Genomic DNA, 8,342 nt, shown 5'->3' with positions numbered 1-8,342 from the left:
CCTTTGCAACGGGCCCCCTGCCCTGGACACCATGGGAGGGGACAGGGGCTGCGCTCTTCGCCATTCTCCTTGTACAGCAAATCCAGAGGAAGGGATCGGAGCTGTCCTGCGAGTCAGAGCCCGCTTCCCTACGGAAGGAAAAGCCTCCCTCCTTCCTTCCAAAGACAAGAGCCAAAGCGGAGCAGGGAGGTCGCGTCCTGCTCGCCAGGAAGCGCACGGAGGGAACGGAGCGAACTTGGCGTTTCACACGTCTTTTAGCCCTCGACTTGGAATGGCAGAGGGGAATGTTTTCCAGCAAGACGCAGACGGATGGACAGACAGACGGGGGGGAGCGGGTTGAGCAGCTGTCGTCCCTTTGCAGTGGGCAACCCTGCGCGCAGCAGCCGTGCGTGTCCCCTGTATCCCCCGCACGCAGGAAGGAGGGAGGACTAATGCATCCCCTCGCTGTTCCCTAAGGCCAGGACGTGGTTCCGGCTTCCTGCACTTCCAGGCTGGAAAAAAAATGGAACGGGAAGGTGCCATGACCCAGCAAAGCCCCGGGGCCACCGCTGGTGGGGAGGACATTGCACTGCAAGTGCCTTCCTCCTCCTCCTTCTCCTCCTATGGAGCAGGCAAGAGCAAGGAGGAGGGAGCGCCTGTGCTTACGGCTGTGTGGATTTTCCCAGGTTAAGCCCAGAGAGGTGGGAATGGGGACAGAGACGGGGGATGCAATGGGGCTGCCCACAAGCCAGGTGACCACTATTGCAGCCTCAACACAATTCGGGAGCTCTGGGGCGTTTTGGGGCTGGAAGCAGCCTGGGGGCTGCAGGCACCGCCTTGGAGTGCCTGCTGCTTCCCTGCTGCACTGGAAAGGATATTAAAAAAAAGCAGGAGGGGAAGCAAATTCTACACCAGGAAAATATACGGCAGCAGCCTCCCCCCCACAGCAACCCAGACAGGCAAGATCTTGCCGGAGCCCGGAAGATGTCACCATAGAAACAGAAATCAGCCCCACTCCAAGGCTCCCGCCGCCTGGGAAGGCGATAAAATGTTTTCCATCGATTGCTGTCGGGAAAGTCACCGCTGATAAGCCTGCCGAGGAGCGGCGGGTGCAGAGGTGGCGAGGCGGCAGCTCTGCAAATGAGTCCCCAGGTGGCCGCGTGGCTCTGCCTGCAGGGACCGGGGCACCGGGGCTCGGCACCGGCGCTGGCTCGGCCGCAGACCGGCACATTTGGTGCTCCTGGAGCCCCACTGCGAGCAGCCAGCTCGGCTCTGCTGCTTGGTTCTGCGGCAGAGCTGCTTCTCCCGGAGCATCTTCCCAAGCCCCGCTGGGCGATGCAACCCATCGGGGCCACGTGGGGATGCACGGATGGGATGCCCTTTGGAGAGCTGGAAAATCCAACGATCCACTCACCCTTGGAGGTCCCCAGGGTGTCCCAGAGGGGCAGTTTCACTGCAGTGCTCAGCCTCGTGCTGCTGGGATGGGGCACCCTGCACTGCACACCCATCCCATGGCCTTTTTGCTGCCAGGAATGAGCAGAAATAAAAGTGGTGGTTCCTCACAGCGGTCGGAGCTTCCTCTGTGCATGGGAAACCGGTGTTTAAGCAATATTGACAAGAGCCATTTGCCTAAATGGACTCGTTCGCTAATGCAAGCCAGAGGTGCTGGCTCCCCGGCGAGGGACAATTTGGGAAGCAGAGGAGCAAGGCATTGCGGAAGTCAGGGCTCCCTCCTTTCAGCTGGTATTCCTGGGATTAGTATGGGCACACAGGCGTTTGATTTCCCGCTTCTGGACTGTCGTGCATGCCAAGGCCGAGGCTACTCCGGAGAAAAGTCTGTCCTTTTCCCAGCTTTCCGGGAAGCATCTCCAGTCTTGAGCATTTCCCGATGGCCCTGTGGCCTGTGGAAAAGGACATGGGAGGGAAATGGCCAAGCAGGCAAGGGTTGTATCTTATCTGCACATCCTGCTTGCCGTAAGAAATGCAAAACATCTCACAGCATAGCCCAGAGCATCCCAGCGTAGCCCGGAGCTTCCCAGAACAGCCCAGCGCATCCCAGCACAGTGAGCAGGGCTGTGGGTGCAGCGGGTGCCATGGGGGGGCTCCTTGGGTGCAAGCGGGAGCCCAAACAGCCTGTCCTGCTCTGCGGTCACTCGTGCAGTGGCAGCAGCGGCAGCGGTGGCAGCGGTGGCAGCGCGCCCTGCACAGCTGTGCTCCCTACCCAACACTAAGCGGCAGCCTCTGCCAAGCTTTGGGACAGGGCCCTGGGCAGCACCCGGGCAGCAGGGCTGGGCTGCAGCGTGTGGGAGCATGGTGTGGAGGAGCAGCATGGATTTGGGGTGCAGCACAGCCTTGGGGTGCAGTGTGGTCAGAGGTGCAGAGTGGTTGGGGTTGCAGCATGACCTAGAAGTGCAGCAGAGTCTGGGGGTGCAGCACAATGTGGAGGTGCAGCATGGCCTTGGGGTGCAGCATGGGCTGGAAGTGCACACAGTTTTGGGGTGCAGCACAGTATGGGGGTGCAGCATGGTCAAGGGTGCAGCGTGGGCTGGAGGTGCAGCACAGTTTTGGGGTGCAGCACAGTATGGGGATGCAGCATGGCCTTGGGGTGCAGCATGAGCTGGAAGTGCACACAGTTTTGGGGTGCAGCACAGTATGGGAATGCAGCATGGCCTTGGGGTGCAGCATAGGCTGGAAGTGCACACGGTTTTGGGGTGCAGCACAGTATGGGGATGCAGCATGGCCTTAGGGTGCAGCGTGGGCTGGAAGTGCAGCACAGTTTTGGGGTGCAGCACAGTATGGGGGTGCAGCATGGTCAAGGGTGCAGTGTGGGCTGGAGGTGCACATGGTTTTGGAGTGCAGCACAGTTTTGGGGTGCAGCACAGTATGGGGGTGCAGCATGGCCTTGGGGTGCAGCGTGGGCTGGAGGTGCAGCATGGTTTTGAGGTGCAGCACAGTATGGGGGTGCAGCATGGGCTGGAAGTGCACACGGTTTTGGGGTGCAGCACAGTATGGGGATGCAGCATGGTCAGGGTTGCAGCACAGTCTGGAGGGCACCATGGCCTGGAAGCTGCAGCCCAGGGCCGGAGAGCAAACGCGGGCGCCAAACCCAGCCAGGTGCTGGCTCGGGGCGTCCTCACCGGTGTCAGGACGAGCCTGCCAGGCTCAGGTCGGGTCAGTGCTGCCTGCAGGGACCCAGATAAGCTGTGAGGCAACGCATGGGGTTGACAGCTTGTGGTGCCACCTGCGAACCGGGATCACGGTGCATGGAGCAAGCAGACAGGGATGAGAATGTGCTGCAGGCGGCATCGCCCTTAAAGGTGCTGCTGTGGCTGGGAAGCCTGTGGGGCCATTTGCTGTGTTACAAAGAACAACCCGGATCTCTGTAGCAAGAGCCACAGCACCTTAGCAAAAACTGCTGTTATTTTGCTATCTTTTTTTTCCCTGAAACATTGGATTTTGCCCTAAGAATCCCCAAGCTGCTCTGGAATGGAAAAGGCCCTTTTCTCGCTGCTTGCAAGTGCTAAATCAAAGCCAGACAGGATATAAAAACTCGGGTGGGTACAGCTTGCCCTGCAGGAGAGGGGTGAGAAGGAGGGTCCTCTCTTTGCAGCATGGGATGAGGTCAATTAGGATAGTTCCTTTATCCCTAAGACTTGGACACAAAGCATGGCCAGAGTTCAGCCCAGGCGCGTGTCAGAGGATGCATTTTCCCAGATTTCCCGCATCTCAACGCATCACCCCCGTGCAAGGCGTCAGGGAGCATCCCCGCTCCGAGCGTGCGGCGCCGGCGCTTCCCGGCGCTTCCCTTGACCTCTCCCCCGCGAGCCGAGGCTGCCGGCACCGTTCAGCCTCGCTGGCGTCTCCCGCGTCCCGCTTTCCCGGTCGACGCGGAGGCTGAAGGCCGGCCTTGGAGACGCCGGACGGAGCCTTGCGCAACGCGGCCACGCTGCCGGCAACGCGGCTCCTCCGCCGGCCCGGCCGCGCTCGCCGGACTGCCGGGCGCCAGCAAGGTCCCACGCACTGCGAGACCTTCTCGCGCACTCGATTAAAACCGTCCCTATCTAGACCGTGCACAGGAACTCGGTGCGGCCTGCTGCGTGTTGCAACAAATGTCCCTGGGGATGGATATTTTTGCCCCCAGCCTCATGCGCCGCCGGCACGCTTGCACCCCGGCCTCGCGAGCATGGGCACGCTTCCCGTGCTGGAGGAGAGCCAAGGGTGAGGAGGAGCAGAGGGTTTCCCGACGGCGCTCCAAGCCTCGGGCACCTCCTTGGCGCTGTGGTGTTCCCGGCCGCCGGCTGTAAATCTCCAGCCTGTCCTTGCCAGGGTTGTTTTGCCCCAGTGCACAGCAGGAGCAGAGGGGGCTGCTTGACCCTGGGGACTTAACCCTGCTCTCCCCCTGCTCCTGCAGACCCAGCAGAACTCCCTGCCCCAGCCAGGGCAGGATTCAACCTCGCTGGGCTGAATTTCCTCCCCTGTTCCCAGTATTAGCCTAACAGCATGGGGAATAACTGGCTGCAAAATCCGCTCCCCTTCCAGCACTGAAAGCCGGGCTGCAAGGTTAATTGCAGCCCTGCTGGAATAGCTTTTGTGCTCTGCAAGGGGCTTAATTAGTGTCGCGTTAGCCCTGCAGCCGAGCGCGCCTGGCCCGCGTTCCTATCCGCGCACGGGAGAGGAGCTGGATTGCAAGCAATTCCCTGGAGCTGCACGGAGGAAAAAGCAGCACAGCCTCATGGGTGGCCCATTGCTGTTGCAATGGCAGCAAAGGAATGCAAGGTCCAGGCACACTGCAAAAAATGGGTCTGTCGCCGGGTCCACACTTGCTCAGAGCCAGTGCTGGGGCTGCGAATGTCCATCCCCAACAGCAAACAGCCCCTGGCCGTGGTGCAAAATGCAGCGTTCTGGTGCTTATCAGGTAAACAACTTGGGACTTTCAGCTCTTACAGGTGGTTACCGGCCGTCCTGAGAATATGGAGCAAGACGGCAGGGCCAGGGATGGCACCAGGTGCCTCTGGCCTGCAGTGCGGGATTAAAAACCTCTCGGATTGCTTAAGGGCTCTGTTTTAGGCAGGAACAATCCCGAGCTTGTGCTCCAGGCCCTGTTTTCAGGAAAACACAGGCCACTTTGTTTTCAGTGTTTTTCCCCTCTCTGGCAAGTATAAAGGACGGAGTTAGAAAGAAGTCGGCCCCAGCGGCTCCTTCTCACTCCTGACGCTGAGCTGAGCACAGAGAGATACCCCCTTCTCCTCGCCCTTTGGGGAGGGGTGCCGTGGTGGCACAGTGAGAAGCAATACGGTTTGTAATTTGTTGAAGGGAATTAAGCTTTTCTGCAACTGTCTGCTCGCATCTCCTCCACTGCTATTAATTCCCGAGACGGAGCTGTCTGGGATTGCCGCCCATCCGCAGGGGGTTGGTCTGTCCCAGCCGAGGCCAAATTTCTGGCCAAAGGTTATAAGGCAGCTGAGCCGAAAGCTGCAGGGAGATGCTGGGAAGTGCCATGATTCCAAACCCTTCCCACTGCCAATGTCAGAGGCTGGATCCGGGCTCGGGCGCTGCGGAGGTGGCACCGGAGCTCCGTCAAAATCCCACCAGCGTCTGCCCTTGCTGCCGAAGGCATCTCCAGGCCCCGCTGGACCCTGGTGGCCCTTGGGTCTCCTACTTGCATTTGCTGCAGCCGCCTCTCCATCCCTGTCCTTGGTGCATCCATGCCAGGCACCTGCGAGCCCAGCAAAGCAGGGCTGCCCTCGGCTCTGCCGGATCTGCACGCGCTTGCCGAAGGCTCCGGAGGGAGCGGGAGCATAGAGCATCCATGCGGCTGCTCCAGCTCCGCAGCCGGGCCTAGGTGTGCGCGGAGGCAGCCGTCATGCATGGCATGAAGCCGCCCTCGCTTCCCGGGATTCCCCCTGCCAAGCAGCCAGGAGGAGAGTTTTTCTCTCCGAGGGACGTGGTGGCTCCCCACGGTGCCAGAGCCAAGAGCCAGGAAGAGCTGCTCGGCACCGGGGATGCACAGTGAGGGCTGCGGGCTCCGCGCGGGATCGGATTGGCCAGGACACCTTGCAACAGGCAGGGAGCCCTTATCCATCTGGAAGTAAAACCATTGAGTTTTCCATTGGGGAGCATCGAACAGTTTCAGAGAATTCAGGTGCATGGAGCTAATGCTGGGTCCTCCTGGCATTGTCAGGCGGATGCATCCCTCGGCATTCCCGGGATGCAAGGAGCCACCAGGGCAAAGAATTGACGGAGCAGCTGTCCCACCAGATTTACAGGGATCAGAACCCGTGCAGCTCCCCAGTATTTAGCAGGGTGTAAGCAGAGCAGATTCTTGCTCTCATACCATATGTTCCCAATCCAACACGTTCAATCAAGTCTAATAAAATTGATAGAGGAACACTGAAAACTTCGTGATTAATTCTTTATGATCTGTAATAGGGGAGCTGTGTGCCAATTACTCGAGTAAATCATTCATCAGAATATAAATAGAGCTAACCTCCAGTGCAAACACGAGAGGATTTCCACCAGGATTGCAGGGCTGGATTGCAGCATCCCACTACTGGTGGCAACGCGCTAGCAGAGGGAGGAGAGGGGAGAATGTGCAGTTTCAGGGCTCCTACCCAAGGTTTTAGCCCTGTTCTCCGTTGTTATCTGCCTCCATCTAGGCTTGCAGTGCAGTCGTGCTTATCAGCTGCTTTGATGCTCCATCCTTGATCCCTCTCTGATCTGGCTGTCCAAGCCTTTGAAGGTTTGCAGGGGTGAAGCCCTCAGGGGTCAGCTCTGCCCCACAGCAGGTTTGATCCTGGGGACGATGAAACACAGCCCTCCGGGAAGGGGTCACAAAACGATGGGCAAAAGGCCCTCGCAAGGCGCCTCTGTGAGCCAGGCTGTGCCTAGGACCAGGCAGATTGCAAGTCCAGCTTTGGAAAAAAAAAATCCACAAGGTTTCTAGTCAAAAGCAGGTGGGTTTGGTCACCATGCTAATGGCCAAGGCATGCTGGGGATCAATGTAAATCCCAGTTCACCCAGCTGAGGTGATAGGCAAGGCGGGTTATAAGAGCAGCTGTGAGCAAATGAGCTCCTCCTGCTCATCAGGAGATAGCAGAGAAAGTCACCTGCCCAGGATGGAAATCACAGGTACTTTATGGCCCTTTTTTCCACTTTTCTTATCCAGGCAATAAATCTTTTGGCCTGGAAGCTTTCCTTTTGGCTTGTAAGGAGAATGTCCCTCCTGCATGGACACTGCCCTGTATTCCTGCCCAAGGTTTTCCCTGCTCCTGACTGTATGTGGGGACTCATCCAGGTCTCCTCACACTCCTGGGAACTTGCTATGGAGCAAAGGGCACCATGTTTCTTCCTATCCCACCGTTGCTTTCTTGAATTGGTTCCTATTACCCTCCCCTGTGCTGTAAGCACCCAAGTGCTGGTTCTTGGAACCTCCTCCCTCCATTCCCATGCCAGCTCAGGAGACTGCAGAGGTGATAACTGTGCACAGTGGAGTTATCCTGTGCCGGAGAGAAAAGGCCAGAACAAGCTGGAGATAAAACCTGCCTTGGGGATCGCAGTGTCAGCACCTCACCCTCAGCGGGCCCTGCTCTGAATCATGCCTGAAACACATGGAGCCTGGTGCAGTGCTTAAATCTGGTAGTTTTGCAGGTTCAGGAGGGTCCTGTTTGCACTAGGGGGCTCATTTGTGACCCTTCCTTGGCATCAACCACCTTTCGCCCCTGACTGTTAATGCTCTGCAAAGGTGGAGGGGACATTCTGAGAACTGCAGAAGCCTGTGGGGACACCGCTGCCCCAGGTCCAATGCCTGGACATGGTGTGAGGGTGCATTAGCCAGAAACATCCCAAGAAAGGAGTCAAGAAAAGCAGTAATAATGATGTGTGTGGAGGGAGGAGGGGGTGGAGAGAGCTGCTGCAGGGAATTGGGCACAGCAAATTGTCCTTAAAATAGACCCATGCTTGATGGCTTGAAATGTCACCGGGGAAACGAGCGGTTTTGGCCACGCAGCGTTTCCTCCCAGCTGCTCCAGGCATCGCTTGGCCGTGTCCGCTCGCTTCCCGCTTTCATTTTCCATTCCGCCGCTGCAAGCTGGAATCAAGCCGAGCAAAACGCGGAGCCGGGAGGGGGAGGGGAGGGGGAAACACAGGGTCTCTGCGCTGATCCCGAGCCCCCTTCCTCCTCCCATCCCAAAAAAAAATCACCCGGGGCCGGTTGCTTCACTGGGGCCAGCCTGGCGGGCGCGGGGCAAAGTCCGGGCAGCGCCGGCCCCGCCAGGCACTCGCCGCCCGCACGGAGCTACCGGGGGCCGCGGAGGTCAGTGCGCCCGGGGATGGGGGTCCCGTGGGGGGGAGATCCCCGTTCCCCC

This window comes from Tinamus guttatus, unplaced genomic scaffold (assembly GCF_059628265.1).
Source record: "Tinamus guttatus ecotype Peru unplaced genomic scaffold, ASM5962826v1 Tinamus_guttatus_pri_ptg000291l, whole genome shotgun sequence".
NCBI lineage: Eukaryota > Metazoa > Chordata > Aves > Tinamiformes > Tinamidae > Tinamus > Tinamus guttatus.
The sequence above is the reverse complement of the archived record's forward strand: the minus strand, read 5'-3'. Positions refer to the sequence as shown.